The following is a 21,662-nucleotide window of genomic DNA, read 5'->3' as shown; positions in this document are numbered from 1 at the left end:
GGGAATGTACTGTAATTTTCTTTGCATTTAAATTGAGCCTGATCATAGACATTTTTAAATAGGAGCATGGTTTAAACAGAAGGTTTCTAATATGATAAATGACAGCTAGATCCCAGAATAGATGTATGAAATGAAACAGTAAAATATATCGATACACGTTTCATATAACTTTTGGCCTTGAAAAACTTTCATTGTCACACAAATTAGAAACTAGGCTGTTTAGGAATTTAAATTAGGAATAATTTTTTGCTGTGGCTTTAAAAAAAACCTGTAATGCATATAAAGAGAGTGTGGTTAACAGTCCCTGAAATCAAAGCCCTCTCTTTGCCAGGATTTCTTGACATGATCCTCCTACAAACACCATGGTAGCACAGACCCCATGTCCAAACAGTGTTTCATTGGCTACAGTGGGGAGCTAACTGAATGCAGTGGAGGATTGGAGCCATAATCTTTTAGAATTTCATTTACTTAAATCCAAAGGGTCAATGTCAGTGGTGCTGAACAAGTTTTACTTTAGAAATTGTCTTATTTTTAAATCAGTCCAATATTTTTAATGCTTCCAGGTCCTGATCATATAAAAACTTCCATCTACTTCCGATCTCTGTTTACAGAGTTGGCAAGAGAGAGAGAGAAAAATCTTCAAACATTTTCATGAAACTTTTCCGTTTTTTGATGATCTTTCATTCTTTACCAAACCTGCTCTCTCTCTGTGTTACATCCTTCATTTGGTATTAAATTAAACAAGGCTGGGACCTATAATATCATGTTAAGTAAAAACTGGGAACATTTTTTTTTTCTCCGCTCTAATTCTGGAAGTTTTGATAGGCAATTTGCTGGCATGGCAAGTCAGTGCTGGCGTGACCTGAGAGTGAAATTTGATGTGAGACATTTATATACGTTACACACTTTAACTGAGCAAGTAAATAAAACAAGCCTACAATTTGAGAATTTTAAATTATTGTAAATAATATAAAAAAGAACCAGATCTACATTCATTGAATGGGAGGGGCATCATTTTAATGAAAATCAATCTGATCAGTGATTCCTTTTTCAAGGCTCCCAATGCCCACTGGGCAGCCTGGGAAGGCTGAGTGAACCCCCAAGGGTTCCACAGATACCATGGCACCGGCCACTGCACCTGGGGCCATGGGACAGGTTTTGGTGCTGATAATGTAGGCAGCACCACAGGTACCGGGGGGTTTAGGGTCTGTGCCAATCTACCAGCGAGGTACTCCTCGAGTCCCTCGAGCAGTATCACCTGTGCGAATAGGCTCCGCTGAGCCTGCCTCTCCAGTCCCCGAGGCATGATGGCTTCAGGCGGGTGAGCGATGGTGGGACGTCCCTCTTGATGGGGAACAGTGCTGCTGAGGTGGGGACACGCGTCTAAGTCCCAACGTAGGTTTTTCCCGAGATCAGGGTACCGCTGGAGCTGGTGTGGGTGGCACTGGGAACATCAGGATTTCCTGAGCTGCTTGAAGGGCTTCGGGCATCAACAGCACCTGAAGCTGGCTGGGGCCTGCACTGCTATCCAGAGTCACAGGTGAAGTATGGGCTGGGCTGCACCACTCGACTTGAGCTGGGGCCCAACTTCCTGAGGGTCATGTTGAGCTGCCCGACGCAGGTCATGGCTCTCCTCCAGCCCTCTCCTTTCCTGTATGGGAGGTAGGAGATCTTCCCCTCAGTCTCTTTCGGCTTCTTGACAGGAGCCATGGAGGGAGACTGGTGCCGGGTCGTGCATGGTGCTGGGGGAGCACTGCGCACAGAGGCCGCGGTGCTCAGTGTGCTGTCGGACCGCTGCTCCAGTGTTGGAGTGAGCGCCGACTCCATTAGGAGCGCTCCTACATGGCTATCGCGCTCTTTCTTCCTCCTAGGTTTGAAGGACTTGCAGATACGGCACTTGTCACTTTATGTGCCCTTCGCCTAAAGCCTTAGGCAGCTGGTATGTGGATCACTGAAGGGCATAGGCTGTTTACAGCAGTCGCAGGGCTTAAAGCCTGAGTCCCATTCAGGACTAATGAAGAGTTTGAGAACTACGACTAAAGGTAACGGAGAAACTACTAACTAAATGCAACTATATTACAGGTTTTCAAAGTTCGTAAGAACAGAGAAGGAATCAACGCCAGCCGAAGCAGCAGACGTTCCAGCACCATCACTGGTGGCAAGGAGGAACTGAGGGTGGGGGGAGCTGGCGGCCCCTTATACCATGCCACGCGGGTGCCACTCCAGAGAGCCGGTCCCCTACGGATACTGCTGAGGGAAAAACGTCCGGCACCAGTGCATATGGGAGCACACGCACCTAATGTGGAATGGACATGAGCAAGCACTCGAAGAAGAACCACGGCTTTTTCTGTATATAGCACTTAAAGATGCTAACCTAAAAAGAAATGACATTTGCAATCTGAAAGAGCACTGGCTGTGATTGCATGTTCCGCAAAAACCCTTCTTCACTCAACGTGTGTCAGCTCTGGTTATTATGGATGGTCCAGCCCACACTGCACTTTCAACTAACTTTGAAAAAAGAGTTTTAGCACAATCTTTCCCATGCTAATCTCAAGTATCATTTGCCTGGCCTGTATTAAGAGATCACAGCATTTTACAACAAGCCCGCAAATTGATTTTAAAATCACTATTTTGTAACACTTTAGTCTGTGCCAGACAGCTAACGCTCAGACCCCCAAAAAACATATTACCTGAAATAGCCAGGACTAGGATTCAGGTTTAGACTGCTGTTTAAATGGAGTTAAACTTAATTTTCAAACAGAGTTCAAAACTCAGCGTAGACTGGGCCTGAATGTTGTTAGTTTTTGTTCCAAGGATCACTAATTTCATAAATCACTCTTTTCTGCTGTTGCCACATTCTCCTTACATTTTAAGAATGAAGTTCAACCAGAAATAATTCAGGAAGGTGTTATTACTTTAAAATATCTAATGGGGATGATGTATATACCGTTCACAAATATGGCTCTGCCATGCAACTATAATGATCATGCTTATAGCTTAGTGTGTTTCTGTGCTAATTTTATTATTGTTAAATCTGCTTTGTTTTTCTGTCTTTTTACAGAAGGTTACAAAAATATGATCTCTTGCAGCCCTTACGATAGGAACATATTAAGGTCCAGCAGAAGACCCTGGGGTCTCCTAAGGGCCTGCCTTTGTGCTTCTGTAAATCTGGACAATTTACAATGCTTTTAATCAGGTGCTAACCGGTCCAGTAAGACCTTTCTGGAAGGACCCAGTTGCTGTTAGAACAATTTTTAACATTGATGGCTGGGTTCTCTGACGTGTTTTTTTTTTTTAAAGTTTCCCTTTGTTGTTTTTTGCCAGGAAACAAATAGCCTTTAGATATACTTGATATACTGTTCTCACTAAGGCACAGGAATCAAAACTATTTCAACTGGTAGGTGAAATGGAGCATTGCACAATAGGCAAGGGAATTGTCCTTCAACGATATTCATGGGTCTTTCAGATTCTGACCACATCTCTTCTGCATAAAGCCTTGCACTACATCCAGCTGGGGTAAGATAAAATAATTCTGCATGCCTTTAAAGGTATATTAATTTTCTACACAGTTTTTAATAAGCCTTGATGATATAAATGGCACCCTATGAACTGATAATTTTATATAGAAAAATTAGTATGTCTATTTCCAGTGTAAGGAATCATTGCTACATCTTTCTGTGTTGTTAAAATGGTGTTATTTTTTCTATGTAGTTAAAATAGGCTGTGTATATGTACCGCAGTAAAAACTGAGCTGTGTACAGATGTCTGAATAAATGTGTCAAGTTTCCTTCCCCACTCTGCACTCTAGGGTACAGATGTGGGGACCTGCATGAAAGACCCCCTAAGCTTATTCTTACCAGCTTAGGCTAAAAGCTGCCACCACCAAAGTGTTACACAAAGAATAACAGGGGAAATGCCCACTTGGAAACGTCTCTCCCCCCCCCCAAATATCCCTCCAAGCACTACACTTCCTTTCCTGGGGAAGCCTTGATAAAAATCCTCACCAATTTGCCTAGGTGAACACAGACCCAAACCCTTGGATCTTAAGAACAATGAAAAAGCAATCAGGATCTTAAAAGAAGAATTTTAATTAAAGAAAAAGTAAAAGAATCACCTCTGTAAAATCAGGATGGTAAATACCTCACAGGGTAATCAGATTCAAAACATAGAGAATCCCTCTAGGCAAAACCTTAAGTTACAAAAAGACACAAAAACAGGAATATACATTCCATTCAGCACAACTTATTTTATCAGCCATTTAAACAAAACAGAATCTAACGCATATCTAACTAGATTGCTTACTAGCCCTTTACAGGAGTTCTGACCTGCATTCCTGCTCTGGTCCCAGTAAAAGCATCACACAGACATACAGGACCCCTTGTTCCCCCCCCCCCTCCAGCTTTGAAAGTATCTTGTCTCCTCATTGGTCATTTTGGTCAGGTGCCAGCGAGGTTATCCTAGCTTCTTAACCCTTTACAGGTGAAAGTGTTTTTCCTCTGGCCAGGAGGGATTTAAAGGTGTTTACCCTTCCCTTTATATTTATGACAATATGTTCTAACATTAATAAGAATCCCTTTACTGTTACTCTTTTTTACATATAATTGTGGCAGTTCATATGAGACTTTTAATTCACACCAACGAATAATAATGTATGATACGAAGCCAGAATGGGGATTGTCTAATGCATGCCTTCTGCTGTGATCTTAGTTATGCAGGGCTGGGACTGGTCAAACACGTAGGCTATAAAGAAAACACAGAAAGCTGGTGATAGAATGGATGGATTAATTCTGAGTCAGCACTGAACTAATACTCCATATGGCGTTAGACCCAGATCCTGCAAACACACGTGTTAGTCATACTGAACTCAGTGAGAATACTCACATGCTCAAGCATGTCCACAGGCGTTTGCAGGATTGTGATGTTAGTCACAATAGTTGGGTTGAGAGAGAGAATGGGGAAAAATGATTATTTCACTCAACCATGGAACTAGTGTTACAGGAGTGCTCTGTAGCTGTATATATGTTAACAGTTCCTAGATAAGGTGCCAGTAGATGACGCTCAGAAATATGTAGCATAATTCCTGGGTTTTGTAGAATCAATAAAACTTCTTGTTGTGCACTTCACACGGCTGCCTCTTTGCAGCTATTTACATAATCTCTGAACAGTTAGCAAAATTGTTTTAGTTGCAAAGCACTGCAAAAAATTTATTTCACTAGCAAAGAATCCAGATTTGTGTGGGATGGAAGTAAGTCTGGGTTTGAAATGGGGAACAACTGAGACCTAAGAAAGCAAGTTGCCTTTTGAGATTCTTGTGGAAACCTTAATCAAAAGTGACAAGTTAAAGTTTCACATTCAAATATCTGCCTAAGATTAATGTCTTCAGTCCTTTGCTCTTCATTTGTAGTATGCCACAGTACTTCCAACTTCCCTGTGTTCTTAATCCATGTTTTTCTATGTTGGTACAGTAATCAGCTATAACTGCAGAATTCTTCTAAATTATATGATACCTTAATATTCTTCAGTTTAGAAGTTGGTACTATCAAGAGCTTGTCTACACAGGAACATCTAGAAAAATGAATCCAAATTAACTAAAGGTGTGAATTTGAAGTGAATTAGCGAAACTGCATTAAATCCCTGAGTAGATGCTGTTGTTCAAAATTAAAGTGACCTTAATGAGGTTTAGTTTAATTCACTTTTACTTTCCTGTGGGCCCTGGAAATGTGTGTTTGCATGCATGTACTTTCCTGCCTGTGTGCACAGGAAATGTGGCTGGGTGGAGCAAGTGGGGGCAAGAGGATAATGCACAAATATCTATCTAGGAATAGACGATAACATCAACCTGTCTCAAAAGACGTGACATCCTATCAAGCCTATGCTTTCTGCAGCCCAGCGACTCTCACAATTCTGCTGTGTGTGGCTAGTCCCCTCCTGCCTGCAGTTTCCGAAGGCAGTTCAAAGCTGTAGTACAGCCTATGCTAGCCATGCCCCCTTCTCCAGCCTGCTGCCTGATCTTCTGTGTCTCCAGCAGCAGTCGGTGGTGGTTCTCTTTGCTCCTGACCTTTCCTTTGCCCCCCTTTCTTTGGGCGGGGGGGAGAGGAAGGCAGGGTAGTAGCGATCAGCTTTCTTTGTTCTCTTCTCCTCGTGGAGCAGGTATTTAGCAGTGGACAGCTGAAGGCACCTGGAGTCACTGCTGCAACACCTCCGCAATGGGCTCCTCTGTTCCATTTAGGGATGACAGAGCAGGTGTGCAAGCACCGGGCTAAGCCTAAAAGATGCTCCGTCTGCAAGGCAACGTTAACAGGCTCTACAGAGGACAAACTATGCCCTGTCTGTTCTCAGTCAGCTGACCCTCGCACTGCTAGGGCATGGAGCTTTGAGTCAGACTTCCAGCCCTACAAGAAGCCATGACTCCACCACAGAAAAATTCAACCAGGAGACATCGAGAAGGACGAGGAGGACTTCATTCAGCCAGCCCAGGGAGTAAGTCCTAGGGCAATTTAGGACACCAAAGATAAGGCCCTAGCAGGGCTCCTGGTCCCACCTCAAGTCCTGAAATGGGTCCCAAGTGCCCGGGGGAGAGAAGCAGGGCTCCCAATCAGTCCCTCTTCCTCCAAGGTTGATGCAGGAAATTCTGGCGGAGTCCCTCTCCTCCAACCTGGAGGGAGTGGGAGCCTACAGGAGAGGACTCCGAGGGAGACATTTCTAGAAGGCTCAAGGTCCTGTGAAAAACAAGCTGCAAAAGATCCTTCTCAGGCTATAGCTGGGCAGTTGTTTCTTCAAAGTGCACAATCAAAACAGAAACCCTACCAATCACAAAGGGGAAAAAACAAAATTACAAAAAACCCAACTCAGACTCTGACTCAGTGTCAGGTGTCCTCTGACTCAGACACCTCCTTCTCCACCATGGAAGGAGAGCAATCAGTCTCTGATTCAGGGCAGGACACAGACAAAATGCAACACAGGCATTTTACCCTAAGACATTTTGTAGCCATGTGTAAAAGGATTGTATCCACAATCCAGATCCAACTGGAGCGGATCCTCCGTGGACAAAGCTCAGAGCAAATACCTCCCTTCCAAATCCTTTCCCAAGGCAGTGATTCCCCTGCGACCCATCCTTTGAGGAGGAGTCCAACCTGACTTGTGTCTGTACTTAAGAAAATCTTCCTAGCAACAGCATTTGTGGCAGATGATTCAAAGGATGCTGTGAGGTTTTTCCACCAGGGCTGTGGCGTCCAGCTAAGCAGCCAGGGGACACAAATGGCAGCATCCCTGGAAGGTAGATACTTAGATACTCAAAAAAGAACTAGATAAATTCATGGAGGATAGGTCCATCAATGGCTATTAACCAGGATGGGCAGGGATGGGGTCCCCAGCCTCTGTTTCTAGAGGCTGGCAATGGGCGACAGGGGATGGATCACTTGATGATTACCTGTTCTGTTCATTCCCTCCGGGGCACCTGGTACTGGCCACTGTCGGAAGACAGGATACTGGGCTAGATGGACCTTTGGTCTGACCCAGTATGGCCATTTTTATGTTCTTACTACAAACAAATCATTCTCCTCCTAGTTCACCGGATCTCTCCTCTTTGGTGAAAAATTGGATAAGAGAGTCGCTGAAAGTGCTGCAAAACCTAAACAGTCCCTCCCCTCACCACTTAGCGCTCTAAGGGACCACAAATCCACTATCAGAGATGCTCCTTTCATCTGACTTCCTCTCAGAGGTTCAAGAGGAAAGAGACCAGAACTGAGGAGTTAGCAGAAAACCTAGAGTTACTCTTATAAACTCTAAGAGCTCATTATGACAATGAGTAAATATGCCTCTGCCCACACCTGAGTTTGGAAGGCAGGATTTCCCACTTTCCAGATGAATGGTTTCCTTCTACCACACACAGTAACTAGTCACTACTGCCCTAGGCACCAGAGGATCATGGTATGAGTCAGAGCAGGAGTTCAGCCCTTCACCAAGGAAGGGTGAATCACCGCCGACCCATGACACCAGTGCGGCACCTGCAGCAATGGCATGGCAGTTGGGACAGTGGCCCACTCAATGGCTGTACTGGACTCTGTGGGGCATCCCCATTATGCCTGTACTATATGCGCACCATTCCTCCCTGGCTGCTTCAGACAAACCATCTCCGGCGCCGCCAGCACTGGAGTCGGACACGGTGCCGAATCTGACACCTAACGAGCCGTCCCCTGAGAGGGCAGAGGAAGCCACCCCTCCCCCGTGCGGTGCAGTTGTCACTGTCTCCAGATGAAGCAGTTGTGGGCTCCTCCCAAAGGGGGAGGGATAGCTCAGTGGTTTGAGCATTGGCCTGCTAAACCCAGGGTTGTGAGTTCAATCCTCAAGGGGGCCATTCAGGGATCTGGGGCAAAAATTGGGGATTGGTCCTGCTTTGAGCAGGGGGTTGGACTTAGACGCCCTCCTGAAGTCCCTTCCAACTCTGATATTCTATGACTTCAAGGAGCACCAGGCCCTCCTTAAAAGGGTGGCTACCAGTTTGAACTTGGAGATTGACAAGTTGGCGGAGGAGTCCGATGACCTCTTTAATGTTATATCCTCCACCACCCCAGCCCAGGTCACACTGCCTGTCCACCCAGGGGTCCTTAAAATTGCAACATCGCTATGGCAAACCCCCTCTTCCATTCTGCCTACTTCTAAGAAGGCGGAAAAGAAGTACTATGTCCCTGAAAAAGGATTTGAATATTTGTACATGCACCCTCCAGCGAGGGATTTGGTCGTGTCCACTGTCAATGAGAGGAACAGGCAGGTGCCTGGCACGCTGAAAAACTCAGATGCCAAGACACTGGACTTGTTTGGCAGGAAAAGTTATGCAGCAACCAGCCTACAATTTCGGGTGTCTAACCACCCGGCCCTATTAGGCAGGTACAATTTTAACCTGTGGGACTCCCATCAGCAAGTTCAAGGAGGATCTCCCACAGGATTGAGCTTGCCGCTTTAGTTGGGGAAGGCAGAGTGGTAGTGAAAGGTGCCCTGCAGATGGCCTGGGACTCGGTGGCCAGAGTGGTCACCTCTGCAGTAGTGATGAGGTGCAGCTTCTGGTTACAGTCCTCCACGTGGTCACAGGAGATACAGACCACTATTCAGGACCTCTGTGACTTAATTAGGGTGAACTGCAAAAAATGGGGCAGACAATCCCCATAAAGCTGGTGGATATTCCAGTACTTAGATTTACCAAGACAGCATAGAACAGCTTCTTTATTACCACACTGGTTACTCAGAAGTCCAGACAACACAGTTCCCTTAAAGTGATCCTGCCTCAGGCCTCCATCCAGGTATCTAAGTCAAATATGATGAAGATGCCTGAATATCTTATTTCATGATATAAAAGAAAAGGTTCTACCAGTCCTAAAGGATCGGACACATTACCTCCCTGTTACTGAATATTCCGGATCTTACCCAAATACATGCTACAGCCAATTCTTATTAACTAAACTAAAATTTATTAAAAAACAAGAGCGAGAGAATGGTTAAAAGATCAATATCATACAGAAATGAGTTCAATTAATTGAGGTTTAGAGATTCATAGCAGAGATGGTAAGCTTTATAGTTGCAAAGAGTTCCTTTAGAATTCGGTTCACAGGTTATAGTCCAATGTCCAAATATCATACTCAGGGCATATCAGCATAAGTGGGACCTCAGTCTTGTGACTCAAACTTCCCCTGATGAAGCTTAAGCAGCTCTGAGATGACAGAATCAGGACTCGAGGATCTTTTATACAATTTCATGTCCTCTTTGACAAGTTGGGAGGTCCTCTGGGAACAAAAGGTAATTAGGATGACTTTGAAGGAGGTCCATCACCAGTACTAAGCTATAGAATTAACATATGGCAATTTGCTTTTTCCTCCACCATTCACAGTATATTTCAAAGAGAGATGAAAACAGAGAGATCCCGTGTTTACAATTCATTTAAATGCTAGGATGTTCTTTTGATCTCTGAACTATTAGAATGCAGCATAGACAGGGACTGTCGATTACATTGTGGACCCTACTCATACATATGTAAATACACAAACATTATCCCTCCACATGTCTTTTGAGGGTTATTTATTTTGCAGGATGTTTAACCCTTTCTGGCCATGCATCAAAACCTCCCATTTGAGGGAGCAGGGCTCTTCTCTGAGCTCTCTGATGCAAGGCTCCATGGCCTTAAAGACTCCTGTGCCCCACACTGCTTCTTGAGACTTCATGATCCTCAGCAGGCTAGGAAGTCATTTCATCCTCTGCCTCCCCAGTCTAGCTCCTGGGGAACTCCCCGGCCAAGCACTTACAGGGAAAAGGACAGAGACAAGGGGTTTAAATGGCGACACCCTTCATCTTCCCATTGGTCTGCCCAGCCTGGCCCTTTGGAAGCCTCAGAAGCAGGCATGTTGAGGGCGTGCCCGAGGACAGTGCCCCAGTCACTTCCCAGGATCCACCCTCTTGCTCTTCTCAACTGTCTGCACCCCTTCCTGTTGGCCTGGTTGCGGCGGATCTCAGACCACTGGGTGCTTGACATACCATCTTTGGGCTACACCCTGCAGTTCTTCCTGGATCACTGCCTGCATTCGCTGCTGATACAATCAGGCAAAGGTGGCCCCTCTGGCGATGTTTTAGTCACAGGTATTTTTAGTAAAAGTCATGGGCAGGTCATGGGCAGTAAACAAAAATTAAAGGCTCATGACCTGTCCATAACTTGTACTATATACCCCCTGACTAAAACTTGGGCAGGGGACCGTGGGTGCTCTGGGAGGTTCAGTCCAGGGGTGCTGGGGGAGGTAGCCTGGGACTGTGCTGGTGCTGGAGGGGGGGCGAGGGTGGGCCATGGCATGTAGCCTGGGACCCCTACTGTGTTGGGGCATGGGATTGGCAGGGGCTCCCTACCTGGGTCTGCGTGTCCCTGCAGCTCTTAGGTGGCGGAGGGGCCTGGGGGCTCCATGCGCAGCTCTGGCCACCAGTGCCGGCTGCACAGCTCCCAGTGGCCAGGAACTGCAGCTAATGGGATCTGTTGGGACAGGGCCCGTGGGCACGGGCAGCATGCAGAGTCCCCTGGCCCCTCAGCCTAGCAGCTGCAGGGCCATGCCAGTGGGAGCTAGGGAGTCCCCCCACCCCGAGGTAAATGCCTCCCACACCCTCCAACCCCTTGCCCCTAACCCTGAGCCCCCTCTCACACAACCAAACTGCTGCTGCTGGCCTTGCTCAGGCAGCCCCTGGGCCAGCACTGGCCACTGCAGAAGTCACGGAAAGACTTGCAGCCTTAATCATGACCACTCATTTGACAAGGGCACAAGCCTCTTCGGTAGCTTTCCTGGCTCAAATGCCTATCCAGGACATCTGTAGGGCTGCTATCTGGTCGTCCATCCACATGTTCACGTCCCATTATGCGCTTCCCCAGCAAGCCCAGGCCAATGCTGGCTTCGGCAGAGCAGTGCTGCAAGCTGAGACCATAAACTCCAAGCCCACCTCCATAGATACTGCTCGTGAGTCACCCAGAAAGGAATCGACATGAGCAAGCGCTCAAAGAAGAAAAAACGGTTACCTACCTTTCATAATTGTTGTTCTGTGAGATGCGTTGCTCATGTCTGTTCCATGACCTGCCCTCCTGCCCCTCTGTCAGAGTTGCTGGCAAGAAGGAACTGAGAGGGTGTAGAGTGGGTGGTCCTAATGTGCCAGCTTATGGGCGTGGCACTCCAGAGGGCACCATATTTGACCCTACGGATACCGTAAGGCAGAAATCTCCGACTATGCACATGGGCACACACACCCAGAATGGAATGGACACGAGCCACATGTCTTTCACGAGCCACATGTATTTCAAGGAATCCCTGTTGAGGTTACAGGGACAAACCATCCCGATGAGTCGAAAGAATAGTAAATATGGCAGGCGACCAGCTTGGCTTAATGGTGAAATCCTAGCGGATCTTAAACATAAAAAAGAGGCTTACAAGAAGTGGAAGGTTGGACATATGACCAGGGAAGAGTATAAAAATATTGCTTGGGCATGTAGGAATGATATCAGGAGAGCCAAATCGCACCTGGAGCTGCAGCTAGCCAGAGATGTCAAGAGTAACAAGAAGGGTTTCTTCAGGTATGTTGGCAACAAGAAGAAAGCCAAGGAAAGTGTCGGCCCCTTACTGAATGAAGGAGGCAACCTAGTGACAGAGGATGTGGAAAAAGCTAATGTACTCAATGCTTTTTTTGCCTCTGTTTTCACTAACAAGGTCAGCTCCCAGACTGCTGCGCTGGGCATCGCAAAATGGGGAAGAGATGGCCAGCCCTCTGTGGAGATAGAGGTGGTTAGGGACTATTTAGAAAAGCTGGACGTGCACAAGTCCATGGGGCTGGACGAGTTGCATCCGAGAGTGCTGAAGGAATTGGCGGCTGTGATTGCAGAGCCATTGGCCATTATCTTTGAAAACTCGTGGCGAACGGGGGAAGTCCCGGATGACTGGAAAAAGGCTAATGTAGTGCCAATCTTTAAAAAAGGGAAGAAGGAGGATCCTGGGAACTACAGGCCAGTCAGCCTCACCTCAGTCCCTGGAAAAATCATGGAGCAGGTCCTCAAGTAATCAATCCTGAAGCACTTGCATGAGAGGAAAGTGATCAGGAACAGCCAGCGTGGATTCACCAAGGGAAGGTCATGCCTGACTAATCTAATCGCCTTTTATGATGAGATTACTGGTTCTGTGGATGAAGGGAAAGCAGTGGATGTATTGTTTCTTGACTTTAGCAAAGCTTTTGACACCGTCTCCCACAGTATTCTTGTCAGCAAGTTAAGGAAGTATGGGCTGGAAGAATGCACTATAAGGTGGGTAGAAAGCTGGCTAGATTGTCGGGCTCAACGGGTAGTTATCAATGGCTCCATGTCTAGTTGGCAGCTGGTATCAAGTGGAGTGCCCCAAGGGTCGGTCCTGGGGCCGGTTTTGTTCAATATCTTCATAAATGATCTGGAGGATGGTGTGGATTGCACTCTCAGCAAATTTGCGGATGATACTAAACTGGGAGGAGTGGCAGATACGCTGGAGGGGAGGGATAGGATACAGAAGGACCTAGACAAATTGGAGGATTGGGCCAAAAGAAATCTGATGAGGTTCAATAAGGATAAGTGCAGGGTCCTGCACTTAGGACGGAAGAACCCAATGCACAGCTACAGACTAGGGACCGAATGGCTAGGCAGCAGTTCTGTGGAAAAGGACCTAGGGGTTACAGTGGACGAGAAGCTGGATATGAGTCAGCAGTGTGCCCTTGTTGCCAAGAAGGCCAATGGCATTTTGGGATGTATAAGTAGGGGCATAGCGAGCAGATCGAGGGACGTGATCGTTCCCCTCTATTCGACATTGGTGAGGCCTCATCTGGAGTATTGTGTCCAGTTTTGGGCCCCACACTTCAAGAAGGATGTGGATAAATTGGAGAGAGTCCAGCGAAGGGCAACAAAAATGATTAGGGGTCTGGAACACATGAGTTATGAGGAGAGGCTGAGGGAGCTGGGATTGTTTAGCCTGCAGAAGAGAAGAATGAGGGGGGATTTGATAGCTGCTTTCAACTACCAGAAAGGGGGTTCCAAAGAGGATGGCTCTAGACTGTTCTCAATGGTAGCAGATGACAGAACAAGGAGTAATGGTCTCAAGCTGCAGTGGGGGAGGTTTAGATTGGATATTAGGAAAAACTTTTTCACGAAGAGGGTGGTGAAACACTGGAATGCGTTACCTAGGGAGGTGGTAGAATCTCCTTCCTTAGAGGTTTTTAAGGTCAGGCTTGACAAAGCCCTGGCTGGGATGATTTAACTGGGAATTGGTCCTGCTTCGAGCAGGGGGTTGGACTAGATGACCTTCTGGGGTCCCTTCCAACCCTTATATTCTATGATTCTATGATTCTTGAAGAACAACAGTTCTGAAAAGGCAGGTAACTGTTTTTTTTTTTTTCTTTCCATGCCTCACAGGAGATGGTCGGTCGGTCCTCTCTTCAGACCGTCCAGAGACATTTTCCATTTTGCTCTGTATCCATTTTACTTCCGCCCACATTCCAAACTTTGCTAGAAGTGCTCGTGTGCTAGATTAATAGATGGAAGCAGCCGTTCCCAACAAGCTGTTTACTGTTTGAAAAAACACTGAGAGTAAAAAAAACCCAAACAGAAGGCTTTTATGCAAATAGGGTTTGCTGAATGCAACTGCAAAGTGCAGTTAAATGTATTATCTGCTGTTGGGCTGTTTTAGCTGAAGTATGCTGTCTGTTGTCAGTATTTATTAACTCCTCTGTTTGGCTGCAAGGAAGATACAGTGCAATACATTCCAAAAGCTCGCCTTATAAAAGCGTCCTGAGTGATTTGATTTGAAAGTAGTAATAAACAACTAAGACTTTAAGACTTTGTGCCCTTTTGTTATTGCTGATGTGGCTTCCAATAATTGGGTTTTAGCTTCAGAAACACAGGGATTGCCAGACTGGCTCATCTAGTCCAGTACCCGGTCACTAGTAACAGATGCTCCAGCACGTTTGGGAAACCCTGCAGTGGTGATGGAATAACCTGCTCCTCGGTAATTTCTTCCTAGCTTTCAAGAGTTAGTTTGCCTTAAGCCCTGAAGCACAAGTATTTTAGATCCTTTCCAGGATGAGGTGGATGAAATCCTGATCCCACTGAAATCAATAGGAGTTTTGCCATTGACAGGATTTCATCCTTGGATTTTTTTTTTAAACTATGCACTCTTATAGCAAATAAATGCTTTGGAAGGACCTGTTCAAACCTCACTGCAAAGGAATTTCATAGTGCAAGAAGACAGGGAAATGCTCTACCACAATGAAGCAGAGCCCACAGGGTGCTCAAGCATAAGTCTGCCAACTCCTAAATCAGCAAGGTTTGGTCCTTAAGGTACAAAGCCACTATCTTTGTATAGAGTGTTCATCTAGTCACTTTCACCCTATCAGTATTGACCTTCCATTGTCTTCCCTTTAACTGGGTTCTAAAAGTGAGAGTCCATTTTCTAAGGTCCACTGAAATTAATGGGAGGCTTTCCACTGATTTCAGTGGATGCTGGATCAGGCCCCCTGCCCCACACCATAGATATCACTGTGACCACAATCAGAATCATAGGTGCCAACTCCCTGTGTGCTCTGGGCCTTAAGCACTCACCAGCCACAGTTTGGGCTGGCCACCGATGAGCTGTTTGGTGGGGCCCTGGGGCTGGCATGAGGTGCTCAGGGAAGGGGGGGTGGAGAAGAGCTAGCGGTAGGAGGGCAGGGGGGGCAGGCAGGAGTGAGGCACGGGAGGGGGGGTATGGGGAGGGAAGAGGTAGAGTGAGGGCAGAGCAGGGGTGGAACAACCATCGGGGAAAAAGGAAAGTTGGCGTCTTTGCTCAGAATCACCACAATCTAATCTGGATACAAACAATGGCAATTTGTGGCTAGCCAAGACTCTACAGGTAGTCATAGAAAAAGCTAGGGCCGAGGCAGCCCAGCGGCTTTCATGTGGCTAGTTCAATAATTTCAGAGCTCAGCCAACCCCGTACTTTCCTTTAAATGTGAAAGAGAATAGCATAACCCTACACATTTTTCAATTTCTCTGATTAAGTGACTGAAGTACTGTCACTGTCTTGTACTGCTTCATTCCACAATTTATGAGTGCTGGTCAATTGCTGAAAGAAAGCCTCCAAGTGTTCCAGCCCCTCTCCTCGGGATTGCTAAGAAAACACATGCGAGCCATTCGCAGGATGGTGGTGTTCAAGTAAATTAGTTTTTAAATGTCAAAAGAGTAAGGGGAAGAGAGAATGAGTCAGCTTTGATTAAAAGCCTGATACAGGTTGAGAACACAGCAAGAAGCCAATTTCCTTGTACCATATGACACACTAACGGGTTGACTTTTTTTTGTTTGGCAAAATCTAAAAATGCAACAAAAGTACATCAGTAGCAGCTTTGACACGTACTGTGTATGTCTCTGTTAACAACTGAGAGTTAATTAAATCACAGTATTAAATGCAGCAGCTAACAGAACCCATTTTCCTATGTAAAGGGCCTCCATGATAGCTGGGCAGCTTTTCAATTACAGTATGGTAACAGTACAATGTAAAGAGGCACTTATTGTGACCACAGCTATTGGTTCATCCAAAAGTTGCTGCAGAACAGGATCCTCACTCACATTGCAAACTTATATAACTGCTGGCAGCAGATCCTCCTTCTGGTTATTTCCCCTGCCATTTCCATCCAGTTAAAACTCAGTTTCAGACACCTAGGCAGGGAGGGACTTGAGCCCCAAGTCTATTGTAGTGACATGCTCCAGGTTTTATCCTTAACGCCACCTGGGATCCACAGCTAGATTTGATTTTGACAAATAGGGAGGAAATAGTTGAGAATTTGAAAGTGGAAGGCAACTTGGGTGAAAGTGATCATGAAATAGCATTCAGGATTCTAAGGAACGGCAGGAGGGAAAACTGCACAATAAAGATAATGGATTTCAAGAAGGCAGACTTCAGCAAACTCAGGGCGTGGGTAGGTAAGATCTCCTGGGAAGCAAGTCTAAGGGGAAAAACAGTTCAAGAGAGTTGGCAGTTTTTTAGAAAGACTTAATTAAAGGTACAAGAGCAAACTATTCCACTGCACAGGATAGCTAGCAAGTATGGCAAGAGACCACCCTGGCTTCACCCGGAGAACTTCAATAATCTGAACCTCAAAAACAAGTCATCCAAGAAGTGGAAATTTAGGTCAAATTACAAAGGATAGATATAAACAAAAGACTCATATTGTCCAATGACACTGTTTCCTTACTGAGGGTCAAGAAAGCAAAAACAAGCGCACGTAGGGTGAGGATGAGGAATGAAGTACACCTCACCCGGGGCCATGCTGGAGTTTCAAGTGACCTACTGCCATAGGGGGGAACAGCAAGACGCCTGTATTTGAGGACCAATTTGAGGACGCCTGTATTTGATGCCTGTATTTGAGTGGCTCAGGTGATTGAACTTGGGATATGGAGCCATTCAAATTCAGTCCTGATTGGCAGTGCCTGAAGGTTGTGGTCAGCTGTTGGCAGTTTGTTGAGTGTTCCAAAATGAGGTGATGGAGTCAGTCCAGTTCCTAGTGGGAAGATGGCCACATCCCAACTGGCAGCACAAACAGAAAGGCCATGAGCAGTGACTGAATTACCTTCTCATCCAGAAGAGGCTGGCCCCTGCAACTAAGAGGCAGGAATGCTGGCAGGAGAGCATGAGGGAAAGCCGTATGGCTGTTCCCTTATTGATGATTGCAAGGGCTGTGAAGCTGGTGCCTTTCATGAATCCACAGGAGGCAATAGGGTCAGTCTAGTTTTAACCCACCACCCCTGTTCCCTATCCTGATATGAGGCTGTTCACGGGAGGGTACGTCTGCCTTGTGACTTTTACACAACTTTGGGGGGCTGGGCCTGAGGTTCTTCAATGTGCTCTGCGTTGCATGCCAGTGAGTGTTCACCTCAGACCAGGCCCACTCAGACAAACCACCAGGAACAACGTTTTATTCTGTAAGGAAACCCAGAACAGGATTTCAGTCCAGCTGCCTCCTCTCTGCTTGCCTCACGCTCCCAGCTTCAGTCAGTGCTAAAAGGGTAGAGGGTACTTCCCAAGAGGAACCCAAGTTCTCCCACCATGCAGCAGGTTGTAGTCTACATCACTTTGTTGCAACACCTGGATAAGTTAAAACTAGGTATTTTGTCTCTTTCATTTTTATAAAAGTATCATCCAGTGTATTAACAATACTGAACATTTTAGTTTCTATTCTGCCATCTTCAAAAGTGGTTTGGATTTCTTTTGCAGAGACTCTGCAACTTTCCCCTCACCCCCCTTTCCATCAGTACACGTAGCACAACTCATAAAATATAAAGATGCTTTCCCCCCATGTAACACTATGATTCATCCACTTAGCTGGTGCTCTTTCCCCTAATTTCAAGAACTCTTGCTGCTCTAACAGCTTGACAATTACTCTGCAATGAGCCTTCCCAAAGTTGCGTTCCCACACCAACATGCTAGATCTTTAAATAGGCTCTCTTTTGAAATCTGAAAAAACATGCAAATTGAGAATGATCATATTAACTAGAAGGGCCCAATTACTTTCATAATCAAAATGCAATGAACCAAGACTACTCTACCGTGGTTAATGTTCCCTTCAGCTGTGATAGATCAAAGCCGTTGGCCAGTCTGCAGGGACTTAAAATCATAAATCTCAGCTTGTCCATCAGTGTTTTACTATCCAGGTACGTCCAAACTGTTACTCTTGAGCTGATTATAGTAGCTCAATTTCTTATCCTATTAGCAGTCTGTCACAGTGATGAAGGATGTGATCACAGTGGGGTAAAGGGTTCATTTTGCCTTGGGTACTGCTGGCAGTGTTGCCTAGTGGATAGAACACTGACAAGGAATGGGTTGCATTCCTGGCTCTGCCACTAGCCTGCTGGTGGGATCTTTGGCAAGTCCCTTCACCACTCTGTGCCTCAGTTTCTCTATCTGTGAAACAGGGATGATCTTACTGACCTTTTTTTCAAATAAAACCAAATGCAGTGGGCCAATTTAAGAAAGGGAGAACAACAAATGTCTGGCCACTAGCTGTAGCTCTAAAATCACTTATGGGGAGGGAATAACTGATTGTCCATGGCACTCCAGGTGCTCCACTTTCATTAGTCAAACAAGATGGACAGTTCAGAGCCCTATGTGGGTGACCTCAAAGAGCCTAGAAGATTGCAGACAGTCCTTAGAAGCCAAATCATATTCAACCAATGTCTGAAGGTAGTGGTAGCTCAAAGATAGGAATCAAAAAAGTCAGAGAGACCCGCTTGGAGCCAATCTAATATGCAACAACATCTCAGATGTATTAAAGTTACCAATTAAAAAAACACACAGCTTTATTCTATGGCTTAAGTTAAGCAACATTCCTTGGACTTATTTATAGTGTTTCTGAAATGGTCCAATGTAACAGACCTGTCCCCTTTGAAGTCAGCAAATAAATGCTGCCCTGTTCTAGTTACTGACAGATCACCTGCACGAAACAGCTATAAATGGGTTTATGAAATGTTACAAGTCACTAGTTGATGTTTGTGATGTGTTAGATACAGGGCATCTGCGGTAATTTTTTCAACGTTTTTGAAATATCTGTGTCCGTGCTAATGAAAGTGCCTTAACAGACTGATATGCTAGGCTATAAAGATCTATAGAATGTGCTAAAGTACAAATGTATGTGATAAACAACAGTACGTTCCTGTAGCTATTTCAGTCTTAAATACTAACTCTAAGTATTGCCTAATTACTTATGGGCTGGAATGCCCTAAATCCCAACTTTAATAGCACAACTACAGTCAATAGTGGAATTAATTATAGTCCAATTCATAGAGCGTTCCAGGATTGGCCAAGGGTATCCTAAGCCACAGGGACATCAGTCCAGGTATTGATCAGCAGAATATGGATCACATGCAATGCTGGGTCGAGTGGAAGAGGCAAGGGTAGTGTAGCATGTAGGAGAATGGAGAGATCTCGTGCATAGAAAATAAATCCGTAAAAGGAGACGGGTAGTTCAGCAGGAAGGAAAACGCAAAGAGAGCTCTGGAAAGTCAGTTCTGCCACAGCCAGGGTTACCAGATGATGGGGTCCCTATTTAGGAAACTTTTCAGTGTGCTGGTTAAAGGGTGGTGTAAAGGAGAGAACTTACCTGCTAATGGGATCTTGGCCTCTGGGCTCAACCCAAGTATAGTATTCGTTTAATATCCTATATGTGTAGATGAGTGGTTAAATTTAGCTCTTAACCACATCAGTGCAACCTACTGCTTGCACCCACGTAATTAAGAGGAGATTTTGGCTTTTTGTCCTCCACTTGCACAGAGCTAAAGTACTTTCTACCTATATATTATGATGTACATTTTTGCATCTGGGTTGCATTTTTCTCTCCTTTGTTTGAGCAAGACTTAGTGAAAGGTCCTTCAACCCTTAGAACTTATTTAGACTTAAACCCATCTATATATGGCTAAATACAGTAGATGCTATAAAAAGTTATTTTTAAATAATTTTTCTCAGTGTTGTAGTTATATGATGGCAGTAATTCATACATTAAATGTAACACACTTGCTCTTTTAATTGCATATGTTCTGAGGAATATCATTTCTTGCCTTTGAAAGTACTATCCACAAATTATTTTTAGTTATCCGGTGATTGGAAAATGGAAAACATGGTGCCCATTTTAATTAAGAGTAGGTGAAAGAATCAGGAGGATACTATAGTTACTCCAGGAACTAGACAACATTGCAGTAATTTAATGATGCTTTTGATACAATCACACATTACAGTCTCATAAGCAAAGTAGGGAAATATGTTCTACATGAAGTTATAAGGTGTATGCAAAACTGTTTGAAAAAACATACTCAAAGAGCAGTTACCAATGTTTCACTGTCAAACCAGCAGTATGTATCTGGTGCGGGGTCCGCCTGCGGTCTGTCCTGACTCTGGTACTATTCAGTATTTTACTTAATTACTTGAATAATGGAGTAGAGAGCATGCTTATATAGTCTGTGGATAACACCGAGCCAGGTCTAGGAAGACAGGATTAGAATTCAATACGTCCTTGACAAATTGGAGAATTGGGTAGAAGCCAAGATGAAGAGGAAATTCAGTAAAAACAAGTGCAAAGTATTACACGTAGGAAGGAAAAATGAAATGTACGAATACGAAATGGGGAAAGAACTGGCTAGGCAGTAATACACTGCAGAGGAAGGCCTGGGGATGAGAACAGATCACACACTGAATACAAGTCAGCAATGGGATGAGATCGCGAAAAAGGTAAATATCACTCTGGGCTGTATTAAGTGAATGTAAGTGTCATATGTAAGACACAGGAGGTAACGGTCCTATTCTAATCAGCACTGGTGGACAAACTGGAAAGAGTTCAGAGGATAGCAACAAAAAAAAAAAAGACAAAAGTTTTAGAAAACCTGCTCACAGAGAGAATTGGCTCTCAGTAGGAGGTGCCCGTTTTAAGGAAAGATGGCTTTGATTTGGTAGTTATAGAGTGGGATTTCCCAAACTTTAGCAACATGCAAGACAAGCAAACTTGGGGTCTGCCCTACACCTCACGATATTGTGGCTGCCTCGCTTTCAGTGTGACTCTGGCACACCTGAGGGGTACTGATGTGTGAACACGGAGCATCTTAAGGAGAAAGTTCAGAGTCAACACAGTTAAATCTCTCATGAAGACAAATCTTACACGTCTGGGACCACAACTGAAAGTCAAAGTCATTTATATGCTCTTGGAAATTGCACTTTGTATCTACAGAAAGGGCCAAATCCTGCTCCCACTGAAGCTGACGGGACTTCACTACACTTTTTACAATCCTGGAAGGCCCTTTTCTCATCCACTAACTTTTTTTAAAAAAAATATATAAATGACTTATTGATTGTGGCATACAGAGTTATACACAGTACTGCATTTATGTTACACATGTATCTGTGGCCACAAAAAATATTTACAGATGATCATGTAAAAGACTATCATAGTGCAGCTGGATAACAGGTAAAGTTAAGGTCTGACATTTCTTTAAATTTGCAACTTTTTCTTTTAGACCAGTTCTGAGGATGTAATATTTACTAGCCCTACTCCATAGCATGGGCCTGGCACAAACAGAACGGGTTAACACACAAAAATGATAGAAGGACTGGAGGTTAGTACAC

This window comes from Caretta caretta, chromosome 1 (genome assembly GCF_965140235.1).
Source record: "Caretta caretta isolate rCarCar2 chromosome 1, rCarCar1.hap1, whole genome shotgun sequence".
NCBI classification, from domain to species: domain Eukaryota; kingdom Metazoa; phylum Chordata; order Testudines; family Cheloniidae; genus Caretta; species Caretta caretta.
The sequence above is the reverse complement of the archived record's forward strand: the minus strand, read 5'-3'. Positions refer to the sequence as shown.